Source organism: Lithobates pipiens, unplaced genomic scaffold (genome assembly GCF_037356315.1).
Source record: "Lithobates pipiens isolate NorthernLeopardFrog02 unplaced genomic scaffold, aLitPip1_a1.2 Scaffold_30, whole genome shotgun sequence".
NCBI lineage: Eukaryota > Metazoa > Chordata > Amphibia > Anura > Ranidae > Lithobates > Lithobates pipiens.
This window is the reverse complement of record NW_027507791.1, coordinates 147318516-147337551: the sequence shown is the minus strand read 5'-3', so window position 1 is coordinate 147337551 and position 19036 is coordinate 147318516.

The following is a 19036-nucleotide window of genomic DNA, read 5'->3' as shown; positions in this document are numbered from 1 at the left end:
CTAGGTTAGTGCCAGCACCGCTAACACCCACGCGCAAAGCATACACCTCCCTTAGTGGTATAGTATCCGAACAGATCAATATCTGATCTGATCAGATCTATACTAGCGTGCCCAGCAATTTAGGGTTCTAAAAAAACGCATTGTTAGCAGGATCAGCCCAGATACCTGCTAGCACCTGCGTTTTGCCCCTCTGCCCAGCCCAGCCCAGCCCAGCCCACCCAAGTGCAGTATCGATCGATCACTGTCACTTACAAAACACAACACACATAACTGCAGCGTTCGCAGAGTCAGGCCTGATCCCTGCGATCGCTAACAGTTTTTTTTGGTAGCGTTTTATACAGTCGCTGACAGGCTAGGTGCTTTTTTACCTGTGAGTCTCACTACTGTACCCCTAAATTTAGAGCCCAAAATGGCAAAGCGAAGGTACACTAGTGAAGAGGCCTACACGTTTCTGAGCATGACAGATAGTGAAGAGGAAGACACTGATCTGTCAGAATCAGGCTCAGAATACGAACCTGTAGAGGACAGCGCCTCCATGTCAGATAGCTCTGACGACGAAGAAGAGGTCCCTGCTATTGTCAGGCGTACCCGACCCCGATTTTCTGATGTTGTTGAGGTGCAGGAACCGCAAGTCCCTCGTATGGAGTATAGAGCCAGTACTAGCGCCGCTCATCCTTTTGGTGAACTGGCAAGCACCAGCGGCCTAGTACACCCTGGACGTACATCCAGCACTGCAGTATCACGTGGTGACGTGGCGAGTCCCATAAGTGCAGTTCAAGCTGGCGAGGTGGCAAGCACAAGTAGTGTCCCGCTGCCACCAAGAAGAAGACAAAGACAGGCCCGTCGTACCCATAGTGCCCTTCCTGCAGAATTCGCCTATCCCAATTGGGTGCCCACCACTTCTGCAGAAGCCGTACTTCCCCCATTCACTGCCCAACCCGGTATTCAGGTGGATACAGATGATTTTACGCCACTCGATTTTTATTCTCTGTATCTCACGGAAAAGATCTCTATAGATCTATTGTGGACCAAACCAATTTATATGCTGGTCAACGCATCGCCGCTAATCCCCAGTTGCCGTCTCTTGCCAGAGATTGGAAACCAGTTACGGTTTCCGAATTTAAGTCGTTTCTGGGCCTTTCCCTCAACATGGGCACACATAAATTTATGCGGATGCGGGCTTATTGGTCCACGCATCCGGCTGACCACATGCCCCTGTTCTCTAACTCCATGTCCAGGGCACGATACGAGCAGATCTTGCGGTTCTTGCACTTCAGTGACAATGAACTTTGTCGTCCACGTGGAGACCCTGAATACGATCGGCTCTACAAAATTCGGCCCCTCATAAACCACTTCAACCAACGTTTTGCAGACTTGTTTACTCCCCAAAAAGTTGTCTGCGTTGATGAGTCCCTGGTTAAGTTTACTGGTCGCTTGTCATTCAAACAGTACATTCCCAACAAGCGTACCAGATACGGGGTCAAGCTCTATAAGTGCTGTGACAGGGCCACAGGCTATGCATGGAGCTTTATGGTTTATGAGGGTAAAGATAGTTACGTAGAGCCGGAGAACTGCCCTGATTACATAGGAAGCGCTGGCAAGATAGTGTGGAAATTGGTGTCACCCTTATTCGGAAAGGGGTACCACTTGTACGTGGACAACTATTACACCAGCGTGCCACTGTTTAGTCATTTATTTGATAATCAGATTGGAGCATGTGGCACCGTGCGACCTAATCGCTGGGGCTTTCCCCAGCGGCTTGTAGATTCCCGTCTTAGGCTGGGGGAGAGAGCCTGCTATCGGTGTAATAATTTGCTCGCTATGAAGTGGAGGCATAATAAGAATGTTTTCGTTCTTACCTCCCTTCATGCAGACACGACGGTCCAAATTTCTACGGCGACTGGTATTGTGGAGAAACCCCTCTGTGTCCACGAATATAACAAAAATATGGGAGGGGTGGACCTCAATGACCAGATGTTAGCGCCGTATCTAACTTCCCGTAAGACCAGACGCTGGTACAAAAAAGTGTCTGCTTACTTATTTCAATTGGCTTTGCTGAATGCTTTTGTGCTATACAAAGCTTCAGGCGGAACATTAACCTTTCTTTTCTTCCAAAGAGAGGTTGTCACAGAGCTTCTGTTTCCAGACGGTTTTGTACCTCACCATTCCCAACCAAATGCAGTAAGCCGGCTGTATGAGAGGCATTATTCTTATGTCCTCCCGAGTACCCCTACCCAACGAGCCCCCCAAAAAAGATGTCGTGTCTGTAGCAAGCGCGGATATAGGCGTGACACCCGTTCTTATTGTCCACGCTGTCCTGGCAATCCTGGTCTTTGTCAGGGTGAGTGTTTTGAACGCTACCACACACTAGTGAAGTATTAGCGTAGGGTACAGCATTTCACAGGCTAGGCACACTTACACAGGGTCTCCCAAGATGCCATCGCATTTTGAGAGACCCGAACCGTTACAGTTACAGTTTACAGTTCAAAAAAAAGTGTATAAAAAAAAAAAAAGTAAAATAAAAAAACCAAAAAAAATATAAAATATAAAAACCAAAAATAGTTGTCGTTTTATTGTTCTCTCTCTCTCTCTCTCTCTCTCTCTCTCTCTCTCTCTCTCTCTTCTCTCAAATTTTTTATACTTTACTGTTTACTGTGTTATTGTTAACCATTTTTCATGTTTTCAGGTACGCCATTTAGCTGCAGCGTGGATTTATTTATCTTGACAGCAACAGCGTTTGCTCCCACGATACATAAAGCCGCGACTCCAGTGCTGTAGGAGGTGATTTCACCACCACAGTTAAAAAAGAGCATATATGCCGAAGCATGGGGGCATAAGGGGTGGAGGAGCGATTTTGCTCCTAATGCCGCGTACATACGGTCAAAATTCCGACGGAGGGCTTGCCCGTGGAAAAGTTTGAACGTATGTACGCAGCATAACTTTTTTGCGGGAGGATGCCCCCATGATTCGGCATATATATATTTTAGGCACAGGTTGTGTTAAAAAATGTTTTATTTTTTACTGTTTTTTTTGGCAATTGCTTTGCAGGTATGGTATGGTAAGGTTTTACTGGGATGTTACTTTGTTTTAACGTTAACCATAATTTGCTTAGCAGGTACGCCATTCAGCTGCAGCGCGGATTTATTTATCTTGACAGCAACAGCGTTTGCTCCCACGATACATAAAGCCGTGACTCCAGTGCTGTAGGCGGTGATTTCACCACCACAGTTAAAAAAGAGCATATATGCCGAAGCATGGGGGCATAAGGGGTGGAGGAGTGATTTTGCTCCTAATGCCGCGTACATACGGTCAAAATTCCGACAGGGGGCTTGCCCATGGAAAAGTTTGAACGTATGTACGTGGCATAACTTTTTTGCGGGAGGATGCCCCCATGCTTCGGCATATATATATTTTAGGCACAGGTTGTGTTAAAAAATGTTTTATTTTTTACTGTTTTTTTTGGCAATTGCTTTGCAGGTATGGTATGGTAAGGTTTTACTGGGATGTTACTTTGTTTTAACGTTAACCATAATTTGCTTAGCAGGTACGCCATTCAGCTGCAGCACGGATTTATTTATCTTGACAGCAACAGCGTTTGCTCCCACGATACATAAAGCCGTGACTCCAGTGCTGTAGGCGGTGATTTCACCACCACAGTTAAAAAAGAGCATATATGCCGAAGCATGGGGGCATAAGGGGTGGAGGAGTGATTTTGCTCCTAATGCCGCGTACATACGGTCAAAATTCCGACAGGGGGCTTGCCCATGGAAAAGTTTGAACGTATGTACGCGGCATAACTTTTTTGCGGGAGGATGCCCCCATGCTTCGGCATATATATATTTTAGGCACAGGTTGTGTTAAAAAATGTTTTATTTTTTACTGTTTTTTTTGGCAATTGCTTTGCAGGTATGGTATGGTAAGGTTTTACTGGGATGTTACTTTGTTTTAACGTTAACCATAATTTGCTTAGCAGGTACGCCATTCAGCTGCAGCGCGGATTTATTTATCTTGACAGCAACAGCGTTTGCTCCCACGATACATAAAGCCGTGACTCCAGTGCTGTAGGCGGTGATTTCACCACCACAGTTAAAAAAGAGCATATATGCCGAAGCATGGGGGCATAAGGGGTGGAGGAGTGATTTTGCTCCTAATGCCGCGTACATACGGTCAAAATTCCGACAGGGGGCTTGCCCATGGAAAAGTTTGAACGTATGTACGCGGCATAACTTTTTTGCGGGAGGATGCCCCCATGCTTCGGCATATATAAATGGTGCATGTATGTCCATCATTAGAAGTGGGTGGATGAAGGGAGGTATCTAATGGTGGGCATACCCACCGATCAATCTCAGTAAATAGCTTGGGGTGTCTACTTTCCAAAATGGGGTAATTTGGGGGGGTTTTGTGCTATTTTGGCATTTTATGGCCTTTGCACCCTTAGAAATCCTGAAGGTGGTGATTGGTTTTCGGGGTGCCGTACGCGACTAGACTCCCAAAAAGTCCCACACATGTGGTATCCCCATACTCGGGAGAAGTAGCTGAATATATTTTGGGGTGCAATTCCACATATAACCATGGCATGTGTGAGCAATATATCATTTAGTGACAACTTTTTGTACATTTTTTTTTTTTTTTTTTTTTAGTCATTATTCAATCCCTTAGGACAAAAAAAATAAATATTCAATGGGCTCAACATACCCATCAGCAGTTTCCTTGGGGTGTCTACTTTCCAAAATGGGGTCATTTGGGGGGGTTTTGTGCCATCTTGGCATTTTATGGCCGTCAAAACTGTGATAGGTAGTGATAGGTAGTGAGGAGTAAAATAAAAAAATTATGCCCTTAGAAATCCTGAAGGCGGTGCTTGGATTTCGGGGTCCCGTACGCGGCTAGGCTCCCAAAAAGTCCCACACATGTGGTATCCCTGTACTCAGGAGAAGCAGCAGAATGTATTTTGGGGTGTCATTTCACATATGCCCATAGCATGTGTGAGCAATATATCATTTAGTGACAACTTTGTGCAAAAAAAAAAAAAGTTTGTAATATTCCCGCAACTTGTGGCAAAATATAAAATATTCCATGGACTCAACATGCCTCTCAGTAAATAGCTTGGGGTGTCTACTTTCCAAAATGGGGTCATTTTGGGGGATTTTGTGCTATTTTGGCTTTTTATGGCCTTCGAAACTGTGATAGGTAGTGAGGGGTGAAATCAAAAATTTGCACCCTTAGAAATCCTGAAGGTGGTGATTGGTTTTCGGGATGCCGTGCGCGACTAGACTCCCAAAAAGTCCCACACATGTGGTATCCCCGTACTCGGGAGAAGTAGCGGAATATATTTTGGGTGCAATTCCACATATAACCATGGCATGTGTGAGCAATATATCATTTAGTGACAACTTTTTGTACTTTTTTTTTTTTTGTCATTATTCAATCCCTTAGGACAAAAAAAAAAAATATTCAATGGGCTCAACATACCCATCAGCAGTTTCCTTGGGGTGTCTACTTTCCAAAATGGGGTCATTTGGGGGGGGGTTGTACTGCCCTGCCATTTTAGCACCTCAAGAAATGAGATAGGCAGTCATAAATTAAAAGCTGTGTAAATTCCAGAAAATGTACTCTAGTTTGTAGACGCTATAACTTTTGCGCAAACCAAAAAATATACGCTTATTGACATTTTTTTTACTAAAGACATGTGGCTGAATAAATTTTGCCCTCAATGTATGACTAAAATTTAGTTTATTCGATTTTTCTTATAACAAAAAGAAGAAAATATCATTTTTTTTCAAAATTTTCGCTCTTTTTCCATTTATATCGCAAAAAATAAAAATCGCAGAGGCAATCAAATACCATCAAAAGAAAGCTCTATTTGTGGGAAGAAAAGGACGCAAATTTCGTTTGGGTGCAATATTGCATGACCGCGCAATTACCAGTTAAAGCAGCGCAGTGCAAAATTGGAAAAAGACCTCTGGTCCTTAAGGTATTTATTGGTCCGAGGCTGAAGTGGTTAATACGACACTATTCATGATTATAACCAACGCGCTGATTAGATACAGTAAGACTGGGCTCCAAAAGGGATATTCGTTAGCTTGCCTAGACTCTCATAGTATAAGGATCGCATGTTTATAGATGATTCTAGAAACCTTATGACGAAATTGGCCTGTTTACTTATCCCCTACCCCTCTCTTCCGTAAGACTTATTATAAAAGATAATATGGTTTCTACATCCCTGCTACGATGATAACTCACCCCAAGTGATAGGCCTTGGTCGTGTTCCTCAGCTTAAGATCTCCACTCATAATGGACTCTAATCACCGACCTAATCTCTTTATCTTAAATAATTCTACTTACTGTATTTGTACTTGATCAAACCTTATGATGTTTAGACACAAAATGTTCCTAATATTGACACTGTTGCATCGCTGTACATTAGAATGTACCGTTGGTTTATTTGCAATGTTTGCAATATACATGATTCTGTATGTATACTACCCTGTTTATCACAATAAAATATTTTGAAAAAAAAAGAAAAAAAAAAATATGGGACTACTGGGTGCTTGGCATACAAGAATTGGTATTCATTCTTAGTAATGACCTCATTGGATAGTGCTTCATCCAGAAGTTTTTTAAGGTCAGTGCTATAGTTGACTGTGGGATCACAGGTAAGCTTCTCATATATATTCTTATCTCCAATGAGTCTGGAGGCTTCTTCCACATACTGTTCCCTGTCCTGTATCACCAGACCACCTCCCTTTTCTGCCTTTCGTATTACGATGTCAGAATTGTCTCTAAAGCCGCGTACACACGGGCGGATTGTATGGCCTACTTAGTCCGTCATACAATCCGACGGACAGTCCGTCATACTTTCGAATGAACGGACTTGACCACACACGGATGCACAAACAGTCCGTCGAAAGCTTGCGCGATGACGTGTACAGCACGTACGACGGGACTAGAAATAGGAAGTCCAATACACAGCAATGCAACCTTCCGCCGTGTAAATCCTTCTGAGCATGCGCCATTCTTAGTCCGTCGAACTAGCCTACTCACGAGCGGATTGTCCGCTGAAACCAAAGTATGACGGACAGTATTACGGAAATTTCGAAATACTTAGTACGCCAGACTGCACGCTGAAAAAGTCCGCTGAAGCCCACACACGAGCGGACTGTCCGCTGAAATGTGTTTAGACGGACTAAGTAGGCCATACAGTCCGCCCGTGTGTACGCCGCTTTAGGCTTTTTAGAGGGCCGACTAAGGATGTATCATGGCCCTTATTACAGTGCCTTGCGAAAGTATTCGGCCCCCTTGAACTTTTCAACCTTTTGCCACATTTCAGGCTTCAAACATAAAGATATAAAATTTTAATTTTTTGTGAAGAATCACCAACAAGTGGGACACAATTGTGAAGTGGAACGAAATCTATTGGATATTTTAAACTTTTTTAGCAAATAAAAAACTGAAAAGTGGTGCGTGCAAAATTATTTGGCCCCCTTGCGTTAATACTTTGTAGAGCCACCTTTTGCTGCGATTACAGCTGCAAGTCGCTTGGGGTATGTCTCTATCAGTTTTGCACATCGAGAGACTGAAATTCTTGCCCATTCTTCCTTGCAAAACAGCTCAAGCTCAGTGAGGTTGGATGGAGAGCGTTTGTGAACAGCAGTTTTCAGCTCTTTCCACAGATTCTCGATTGGATTCAGGTCTGGACTTTGACTTGGCCATTCTAACACCTGGATACGTTTATTTGTGAACCATTCCTTTGTAGATTTTGCTGTATGTTTGGGATCATTGTCTTGTTGGAAGATAAATCTCCGTCCCAGTTTCAGGTCTTTTGCAGACTCCAACAGGTTTTCATCCAGAATGGTCCTGTATTTGGCTGCATCCATCTTCCCCTGAATTTTAACCATCTTCCCTGTCCCTGCTGAAGAAAAGCAGGCCCAAACCATGATGCTGCCACCACCATGTTTGACAGTGGGGATGGTGTGTTGAGGGTGATGAGCTGTGTTGCTTTTACGCCAAACATATCGTTTTGCATTGTGGGCAAAAAGTTACATTTTGGTTTCATCTGACCAGAGCACCTTCTTCCACATGTTTGGTGTGTCTCCCAGGTGGCTTGTGGCAAACTTTAGACGAGACTTTTTATGGATATCTTTGAGAAATGGCTTTCTTCTTGCCACTCTTCCATAAAGGCCAGATTTGTGCAGTGTACGACTGATTGTTGTCCTATGGACAGACCTCAGCTGTAGTTCTCTGCAGTTCATCCAGAGTGATCATGGGCCTCTTGGCTGCATCTCTGATCGGTCTTCTCCTTGTCTGAGCTGAAAGTTTAGAGGGACGGCCAGGTCTTGGTAGATTTGCAGTGGTCTGATACTCCTTCCATTTCAAAATGATCTCTTGCACAGTGCTCCTTGGGATGTTTAAAGCTTGGGAAATCTTTTTGTATCCAAATCCGGCTTTAAACTTCTCCACAACAGTATTACGGACCTGCCTGGTGTGTTCCTTGGTCTTCATGATGCTCTCTGCGCTTTCAACAGAACCCTGAGACTATCACAGAGCAGGTGCATTTATACAGAGACTTGATTACACACAGGTGGATTCTATTTATCACCATCAGTCATTTAGGACAACATTGGATCATTCAGAGATCATCGCTGAACTTCTGGAGTGAGTTTGCTGCACTGAAAGTAAAGGGGCCGAATAATTTTGCACGCACCACTTTTCAGTTTTTTATTTGCTAAAAAAGTTTAAAATATCCAATAGATTTCGTTCCACTTCACAATTGTGTCCCACTTGTTGGTGATTCTGCACAAAAATTTTAAATTTTATATCTTTATGTTTGAAGCCTGAAATGTGGTAAAAGGTTGAAAAGTTCAAGGGGGCCGAATACTTTCGCAAGGCACTGTATATTTGCGAGTACCATTTCCACAGAACCTTCTGAATTCCTCCATCACCACTTCATAGAAGGTAGGTATAGAATTCCCTTTGTTCCAGTGGGGGTAGAAGCTTGATTTATGTCTAAAAGTAGTCTCAATGGTCCTATCTTCATAGGTCAAGCCTGCCCACCCAGTAGTCCAGGGGTTAATCACTCCTCAGAGCATCCACATCAGCTGTTAACCCGATGTAGTCGGACACTTGTCGGTCTAGGCGTTCCATCGACAGGTCTCATCCGGATCCAGCATCAGGGGTCGGCTGAAAGAATGACCTCATATCAGAAGTCACCAACACATCTTCAGACCGCCCTCTTCTTGCAGGTGCTCTTGGATTGGTACCCGCAACTCTCTCTGGGAGTGGGAATTCCTCCTCTGCCAGCGCACGCAAAAGCAGAATGCAGCATTTCTCGAAGCAAGGCCTGTAAGTGCTCCATCCTGACAGCCCTCTGTGACGGTGGTAACATTTCTGCCATTTTGTGTTTGTACCGGGGGTCTAAGTACATTGCCACCCAGTACTGGTCCTTGACCTTTATGCTTTTTATACGGGAGTCCCTGTTAAAACACTGGAGCATGAATGCCCTCATTTGCACTAAACTGGAAGCGGTGTGGTGGCCTGGCTCCTGCTCATCATCCAGGATAATGTCATCCTCCTCGTTCTCCTCTCCCCATCCACGAACAACAGGGATCCCAGAAAGGTTTAAAGCATGCTCTTCTTGCTCCTCGTCATCTGCTCCGGCACCACCCTCCTCTGACTCCTCTTCAGACTCCTGTTGTTGACTTGTCTCAGAGAGTAGCCCCCCTGGGAATTCATCTAGCATTGCGACTTCCTCATCTTCCTGCTCCTGCTCCTGCACGGCTTGATCAATGACACGACGCAATGCATGCTCCATAAAGAAGGCATAAAGGTACCTTGTCACTGATGGTGCCATGGCGGCGACTGACCAGTTTGGTGATCTCATGAAATGGCCGCAGAAGTCTGCATGCGTCACGCATGAGCAGCCACTGGCGCGGTGAAAAAAAAAAAAAAGCTCCCCAGAACCTGTTCTGCCGCAGAGTCCATACATGTAGTCGTTAACTGCACGTTTCTGCTGGAGTAGCCTATCAAGCATATAGAAGGTTGAGTTCCATCGCGTCGGTCAATCACAAATAAAACATCTGACCAGCAGATTGTGTCGCCGCTGAATGTCAGCAAGGCAAGCCATGGCCATGTAAGATCTTCTGAAATGGGCCAAGATTTTCCTTGCCTGCCGCAAGATGTCGCTGCACGACCAAGTTTAGGACATGTGCCATGCATGGCACGTGTGTAATTTTGCCCTGTTTCAATGCGCTAAGCAGATTGCACCATTGTCACATACCACTTTTCCAACTGTCAAATTGAGCGGTGTTAGCCACTGATCTGCCTGTGAACGCAAAGCTGAAAGGAGTGCAGGGCCAGTGTGGCTCTTGGCTTCCAGGCACAACAGACGCAGCACAGCATGGCAACATCTCACCTGGCATTCTGGGGAGCTTGGGAGGCGCAGCAGAAGAGACGCTAGCAGCGGAAAAGGAGGAGTCAGCCGAGGAGGAGAGGGGAGGAGGATGGAGTAGGAGGAGGAGAAGAAGAAGAAGAAGAGGCAGGCCTGCATGCAATCTGTGGTGGTAAAACCAAATCTACACGTGTGCCATGGGTTACATGTTTGACGGCCTTTAGAAGGTTCACCCAGTGGGCAGTAAGGCCGTGTACACACGCACGGACTGTTCGCCCAACTTTGTCCGTCCAACAGTTTCGGCAAACAGTCCGCTCAAAATTAGCATGGACGGACATGGCCACACATGACGAACAAACAGTCCGCTGAAACCGTGCGCGATGACGTACGTCACGTACGACGGGACTAGAAACAGGAAGCACAAGACACAGCAAAGCACCCTTTGGGCTCCTTCTGCTGACTTTGCGTTAGTAGAAGTTTGGTTAGAGACGATTCGCGATTTTTAGACTTCAGCTTAATTTGTGCGTTCACTGCGGCGCAGTCTACCTGTGAGGTGTATATCTGCCTTTCGGTACGCGTGGATCAGTTGTACCTGTTGGGCGCTTCTGGTCCGCTCGTTTCTGTGTTTCAGGTCGTTCTTCATAGGTCTGGCTGTTCTTCAGTGCGTTCAGTTGAGCTTGTCTGTCCAGCCGACCGTTTCAAAGCCATGGAGAGTGGACGTACTCGGGAACGAGTTCGTGCTATATTGGGGCTTGGTGTTTTAGTTGTTATGAATTGTTTTTATTTAATGACAATTTTTTTTTTTCCCTGTGTTTGACTCCCCAGTGTCCTTCCACGCCACAGGAATGGCAGACTGTGGCTTCCCAATTCGCTGCCCGTTGGGACTTCCCCAACTGCGGAGGGGCGATCGGCGGGAAACGTGAGGATTGTGCCCCCACCACATTCGGGGTCCTACTATTGGAATTATAAGGGGTTCCATAGTGTGGTGCTAATGGCAGTGGTGTCGGCACAATGTGACTTTCTTTATGTGGATGTGGGGAAGAACGGCCGGATGTCTGACGGAGGAGTCTTTAGGCAGACCGAGTTCTGCCACCGTCTCATCACTGGTGGCCTGGACTTGCCACCAGATGCCGAGAATGTGGAGGGTCTACCGTTTGTGTTTCTGGCTGATGAAGCGCTCGGTCTGAGTGAACATCTTATGAAACCCTTCCCCCAAAGGACCCTCACCCCGGAGAGGAGGGTTTTTAATTACCGGCTGGCCAGAGCAAGAAGGGTTGTGGAGAGTGCCTTTGGCATTATGGCCAGCCGGTTCCGTCTGTTACTGAGAGCGATCAACCTTGTAGAATATAAACTGAACTATGTGATTCTGTGCTGCTGCATTCTGCACAATTTTCTACGTAAATTTTCAGGTAACCAGTACCTGCAGCCTATTGGGCCTGAGGCCGGACTCATATTTCCAGAACTGACAGGGCTGGATCATGCCCTTCCTGGCTTAGCCCCCCAAACAGCACGTGAGGTGTGTGACCGCTATGTCAGCTATTTTCATGGTAGGGGGGCTATTCCAATGCCAGCTGAGCAATAAAAAATTATTTTTCTTGAAATATGTCTTGTCTGTTCACATTTTTAAGTTTGGTTCTTGTTTGCTTTTCACATTGCTTGTCTCCTACATTGTCCTAATTCAGGGATATGCAATTGGCCAACCTCCAGCTGGTGCAAAACTACAAGTCAATCATGCCTCTGGGTCTCATGCTTGTGGCTGTCAGTCTTGCTATGCTTCATGGGACTTGTAGTTCTGCAACAGCTGGATTTCCACTAATTGCATATTCCTGTCCTAGTGCATTTGTATTGCAAAGTGGTTTTTGACAATAGGAAATAAGGCCCTTTGTGACAGAAAACACAAAATGACTTCCCAAACTGGTATTGAGTATTGAAAGAAGTAGACACACACACACACACATCTTTTTTTTTAGATTTTTTAATAGTGCACATGCCAACTAGTGCCTCTGTTTTAGATATTTTTTGGTGTTTTTTTTTTTTTTTTTTTTTTTTATTGTTTTTTTTTTTTTTTGGGGGAATTTTTTTTTTTCTTTTTTTTGTAAACATAGAATATATATAGAAATATCTAAAAAACAATTATCACAAAAATAAAAAAATAAAATCAGATTTTTAAATATTTACATAAAACAAGGGGTAAAGCCAAATTTTGAAGATGCACACCAAAAAATGGTAATGTCAACATGTGCTATGTACCATCATGAGTGATCAATGGACGTGTTTGGTGTGTGCAATCCCTTCCTCTCACATACTAGAATGAGGAAGGGTTTGCAAACACCAAATGCGTCCATTGCGATCCTCTGATGGCACATAGCACATGTTGACACACCGTGTGCATCTTCAAAATTTGGCCTCTAAAAACTATGTTTTTAAAACATTAAAAACGTTGTTCCAAGGGAATGAAGAACATGATCGATTGGGTTTTAGGGAAAAGGGGCTTAGATTCTCCCTAAAACATCGATCATGTTCTTCATTCCCTGCCTCATAGTAATCAGTTCTCTTTGTATGTTGAGAATCTGGTTCTCCATACGGTCAATCTGCCCATTCCAGGCCATTATGTCACCAATCATCCTCTGGGCACTATCACTGGTAAATGGGTCTGCGACTTGTTCTACCACAACCAGATCACCTAAAAACATGTGTAGATAAAAAAAATTGGTTAAAATATACAGCCATTAATTGTTTACCTTAAGCTGGGTTGTCAGACACTCACTTTGTGGGGTGTGTAACTCCACCTGCTCTTCCTCCTCCACATCTAGCCCTGGGCTCAGCTCATCCAGTGGAGCTACGGAGCTTGGTCCAGCGGAGGATACCGAGCTTGGCTGCTCCCTTGCAGACACAGGACTGGGCAGCTCCAATACCAACGCAGGGCTGGGGTTGGGGCTGGGGCTGGGGCTAATTGCCCAATCAGGCTGGCGAGGTCGGGGGGTCATGGGCTGCTCCGCCTCTTGGCTGAGTCTTTGTTTCCCTATGAGAATGAAAAGAAAAAAAAAATAAAAATAAAAAAAATAAAAGATACTTTTAAGCATAGTGATATTTGAGTTCCGAAATGTGAATATGAAACATTGGTTTGAAGTGGTGTACAATTATTAGCTGGTTATTACAAGATCCTAGTTTAATACATCCTTAAAATGACTTTTTTTTTAGTTAGGCTGTGTTCAGACTGGTGCGATGTGCGAACGCAGCAAATCTACTGTGGTTTCACGCATCGCATGTGCAGTTCGACTGCCCTATGTGACCTGTTGGGAGTATCAGTGTAAAGTTTTATTGACACCTCCGAATTAGTTCTCATTTCACAGTGCAATCTTTAAACTCGGACAGGAATCGGACCACATGGTGTGAATACCCATGTGATCCGATTCGGCTGTGCACTAAAAAAAGGGCCATGTACAAGTTTGGGCCGGATGCGATGCAAATTCAGCCATACTATATGTATGGCTGAAATCGCATCACACAGAGATCACATGTGATTTGCACTGCAGTGCGGTGCAAATCACATTCGATCTCGTACATTGCAGCAATGTGAACCTAGCCTTTAACCAAACTGTGATACTTTATATCTTTTGTCCAAGTTTCACAGACGGACACACTCGAATCATCCCCTGGAGTACCTGTGTGTGATTATGTCAAAAAATGTTCTATGATGTCCCAAACTACACTTAAATGTTTCCCAGTCCAGATGTTGAACCAGCATTCTATCTATCTATCTATCTATCTATCTATCTATCTATCTATCTATCTATCTATCTATCTATCTATCTATCTATCTATCTATCTATCATCTATCTATCATCTATCTTTTTTTTTTTTTTTTTGATTGAGTCTACATTGCACTGAATAAATTTAGGAAACTTTAGCAAAAATTCATTTCCTATAAACTGAGCATGACAATTCAGTTTATCATGAACAATACCAAAGAAATAATAACTAATTAAAATCTAATCCAACACCAGATAAATTTACACCATATACAAATTCATGCTATTTACGCCCACATATACGAACAACCATATGAGCTCATTACATGAACTATTAACTACACGAACGATCAAATCCGCCAGATTCACATACGGTATGTACACGAACGATTAGGATCAAATCCGCCAGTTTCACAAACGGTACCTACACGAACGATTGAGATCAAATCCGCCAGATTCACCTACGGTATGATCACGAACGATTAGGATAAAACCCGCCGGATTCACATAAGGTACCTACACGAATGATTAGGCTCAAATCCGCCGGATTCAGATACGGTATGTACACGAACGATTATGTCCGACAGTCACGGAAAAAGCGCAGTTTACTCACTTTTTTTCAGGGCCTTCATGATCCGATGATATTGCTCCGGCTCCCTGGACTTGATGTCCGACCATCTTTTCCGCAGCTGGTCCTTTCCTCTCCGTACCCCGAATTTTGACTCCAAGGCTGTGACCACCTCGTCCAAGATGGCGCTTTTCCTTATATTTGGTTTTGGGTAAGGGCCATGTTCCCCATCATAATCCTCACTTTTAAGGATAGATACCATCTCCACCATCTCTTCGAACGCCATATTGGTGGCCTTATATCTCCTCCTTGCTTGGGGCCCATGGCTTTCCTCCGCGCTGCTCACGCTGCTAATTGAACTTGCATCCGCCATTTTCCACTCTCATACACCCACAGCGGAAGGAGGGTAAAAGGGGCGGGGAAACACGGTCGCAAGGAACGTCAGGGGCGGGCGACGCAGGCGGAGCCTGAGCGCATGCGCCGTATATAAAGCGGTACCACGAAGCCGTACGCTTGTCCGAACGGGAGCAGCGAGTGCTACACGCGACGGTAAGATAATTATCATTTTATTTTCGGTTAATTTAAAGCCTGCGTTAGGGATATCCATATTGAATTTTATTCTTATTGATGTTTAATTGATTTCTATGTGGGTTGGTGGTTGAGTGGGCTTGGTGTTTTGTGTGGTAGTGTGGGGGTGGGTGTATAGGGGGTGGGGCTAGTGTGTGTGTGTGTGTGTGGGGGGGGGGGGGTGGGGGGGCAGTAGTGTGTGTAGAGTGTGTGTGTGTGGGGGGGAGTGTTTGTGTGTGTGTGTGTGTGTGTGTGGGGGGGGGGGGTAGCGTGTGTAGTAGTGTGTGTCTCGCCTACATTGTCACAATATAGTGTGCATTTGGTCTGACTTTTTTTTTTTGTTGTTTTTTTTTTCTTTTCAGAAAATGCAAAAGTATACTGCAGACTCCTTTAAAGAGGAGGCCTTCCTCTCCACCTTTATAGATCTAGTGGAGTCCCACAGCAATCTGTGGGATACAAAACACCCCCAATACCCAATCCGTGCTGCCCGGAAGAAGACACTGGAGACAGTTTTGGCGTTTGTGAAAACCCGAGTCCCCCAGGCAGACACTGCCTTTGTGAACGCCAAAATTCAGAACCTGCGTAGCGCGTATAGGCGGGAGCAAAGAAAGATCCTAGAGTCCCAAACATCAGGAGCAGCAGCAGGTCAGGTCTATGTACCTAGGCTGTGGTATTATGACAGGCTGCGTTTTCTGGATGACACGTCAGAAGCCAGGCCATCACTTTCGACTCTTCCGTCTACCCGTCCCTCCACCCTTCCCTCCGCCTCAGGTGAGCCATCCCTGGAAGATCCAGACCCTTCCTTGCTGGACGAAGTTGATGCGCCCAGCTGGAGCCAGGTATATTTTAGTTTCTAACGTTTGGATTGCTCAAATATTAATGATGTCAAGTTCAATGTTTGAATTGCTTCCAAATCTAGGATTTCATCACAAATTAAATTAGATAGAAGGATACAGTAGTTTACACAAATGTGGCTCAAATCTTAATGAACTGATGGAAAAATGATGGTGTCAAAATGATAGCCTTTTGTATTTCAAGACAAATGTATTTGCAAGTGAGAACTGTAAAATTGTTAGTGATTGATGATTTCTAAATATAGACATATTTTAGTTATTGATTGCTTTGTTTTTTTACACAGGATGAGCTCACCCAGGAGGAGGCCGGGACCAGTGGTATGGAGGAGGAGGCCGGGACCAGCCACACGCAGGAGCTAGCTGGGCCCAGCAGGAGTAGGACTGAGAGCCAGGTCCCTCCCCTCCACCTAGCCAGCAAAAGGCCCAGGAGGATGGGCCGTACAGAGGAGGAGTCCTTGGTGCTGATACAGCGAGCCACCCAGATTTTGTCCAAACCCCCCAATCCGCAGGAGGCCTATGCCACTTATCTGGCTAGCAAGCTCCAAGAAATGGACAAACCCCAAAGAAACATGTGTGAGGCAATCTTCTTTGATGCCATACAACTGGGTCTGAAGGGTGAGCTCACACCCACCACGAAGCTCTACAAAACAGACCCTACTGCTCCTCCTCCTCCTCCTCCTCCTACCACAACTCCACCACCAGAGGCACAGCCTCCAGCGAAGCGTGGAGGGAAGGCTAGACGGAAGAGTCGCAAGTGACTGCCTGGCTTCAGTCTGCTCTGAAAGAAGACGCAGGCTGTTGTAGTACCACAGTCTGGGGACATAGATCTCATCTGCTGCTGTTCCTGGTCTTTGGGATTCTAGGACCTGGTTGTGCTCCCTATGTACATGCTACGCAGGTTCTGAATTTTGGTGTCCACTCACTTGATGTGTGCCTGGGGGACAAAAGGCTTCACAAACATCAAAATTGTCTCCAGTGTTGCCTCCCTCTTGATTTATTTTGGTTCTGAGGAAAAATAAAAATTTTTGATTTCAAAAAAATCTTGTATGGTTTCTTTATTTTTTTTTTTTTTATCAATATTTTTGTATAATTTTGGGTTAAAAAAAACAAAGTTTATTTGTGAGTAGGCAGATACATGTCAAAAGACTCTGGGGGTTATTAACAAAACACATGTTCATGTAAATATGCTAACTTCAAGTGCAATTTTTAAAGCACTGCAAGTGCACTTGGAAGTGCATTCGCTGTAAATTTGAGGCTTAACATTTGAAATGAGGGGAAGCTCTGCTGATTTTGAACATGCAATCATGTGTAGGCTAAAATGATGGTTTGGGTATCTATCTATCTATCTATCTATCTATCTATCTATCTATCTCTACTTGCATAGTCCTGCTTGGCCCAAAAAAATGCAAGTCCATCTTGTTTCAAACCCCCCACCCCAAAAAAAAAAAAAAACAATAGTAGTTCCAAAAATATATAGTAATAGATTTTTTTTTTTTTCCTGAAATAAAAAAATAAATAAATAAATATATAAATATAAATATATATATATATATATATATATATATATATATATATATATATATATATATATATATATATATATTTATATATATATTTATATATATATATATATATATATATATATATATTTTTTTTTTTTTGGGTTGGTTTGTTTTTTTATTTTTTTTTATATAAATTGGGAATATATTTTTGCTATAATTGGAAGATTAATCATAGGATGAGGATGAATAAAAACATGTAGTATAACTCTGTGTGAATATAAGCAGCAAAGCTACTTCACTTTTCTTGCATTACGAAGAAGAAAAGAACGGGTTATATTAAAAAAAAAACACAAAATTAGCAGCATGACGAATATGCTAGCTTCAATACGAACACTAGTTTTACAAGACCGAGCGCTTCCGCCCTGTAAATTCTTTCTGAGTATGCGCGGAACTTAGTTTGACGAACAAGCCTACACACGAGCGGACTGTCCGCTCAAACCAAGTTTCAGCGGACAGTTTTACGGAATTTCCGAAAAACCTTGTCCGTCAAACTGTCCGCTGAAACTGTCCGCTGAAAGCCCACACACGAGCGGACTGTCCGCCCAAACACTGTTCAGCGGACAAAGTTGGGCGAACAGTCCGCGCGTGTGTACGCGGCCTAAAAGTTATATACCTTCCCTGCCCGTGTTTGCCAGACCACGTGTCTGTGGTCAGATGTATCTTGGCACCGACACTGTGTGCCAGAGATACATTCACTTGCCGCTGAACATGGCCATATAGCTCTGGGATGCCCTTCTGTGAAAAATACTTCCTTCCTGCGACCTTCCACTGTGGTGTTCCAATTGCCACAAATTTTTGAAAGGCCTCCGAGTCCACCAGGTTATATGGCAGTAGTTGGTGGGCTATCAGTTCTGACAAACCAGCCCTCAACCGTTGGGCAAGAGGGTTATTCGGCATCATCTTTTTTTTTACGCTCGAACATTTGGGCCACAGAAGCCTGCCTTTTTCCAGAAAAACGTGAGGATGGCATTATGGAAGGTGGAGTGGAGGACAATTGTGAGGAGAGAGAAGGAGAAGTAGAAGACAAGCCTGGATGGTGAGAGCCTGGAGTGTGGCTTTGTGGGTTCCGTTGCTCCCACTGGGCTCGGTGATGGCAGCTCATGTGCCTTCTTAAGGCAGCCATCCCTAGGTGAGTGTTGGGCTTACCGCGACTTATGTGTTGACTGCAAAGGCTGCAGATGGCAACACTATTGTCAGCAGTGGACACTAAAAAAAAGCCCACACAGCGGAGCCATGTGCCAGCGTCCTGGGAGCGCCAGATGTGTCAGTACAATGGTTGATGCCTCGCTCTAGATACATTAGCAGTCTGCTTTTTCCCTCCTGTGCAATCTAAGTTCTGCCTGCTTCTC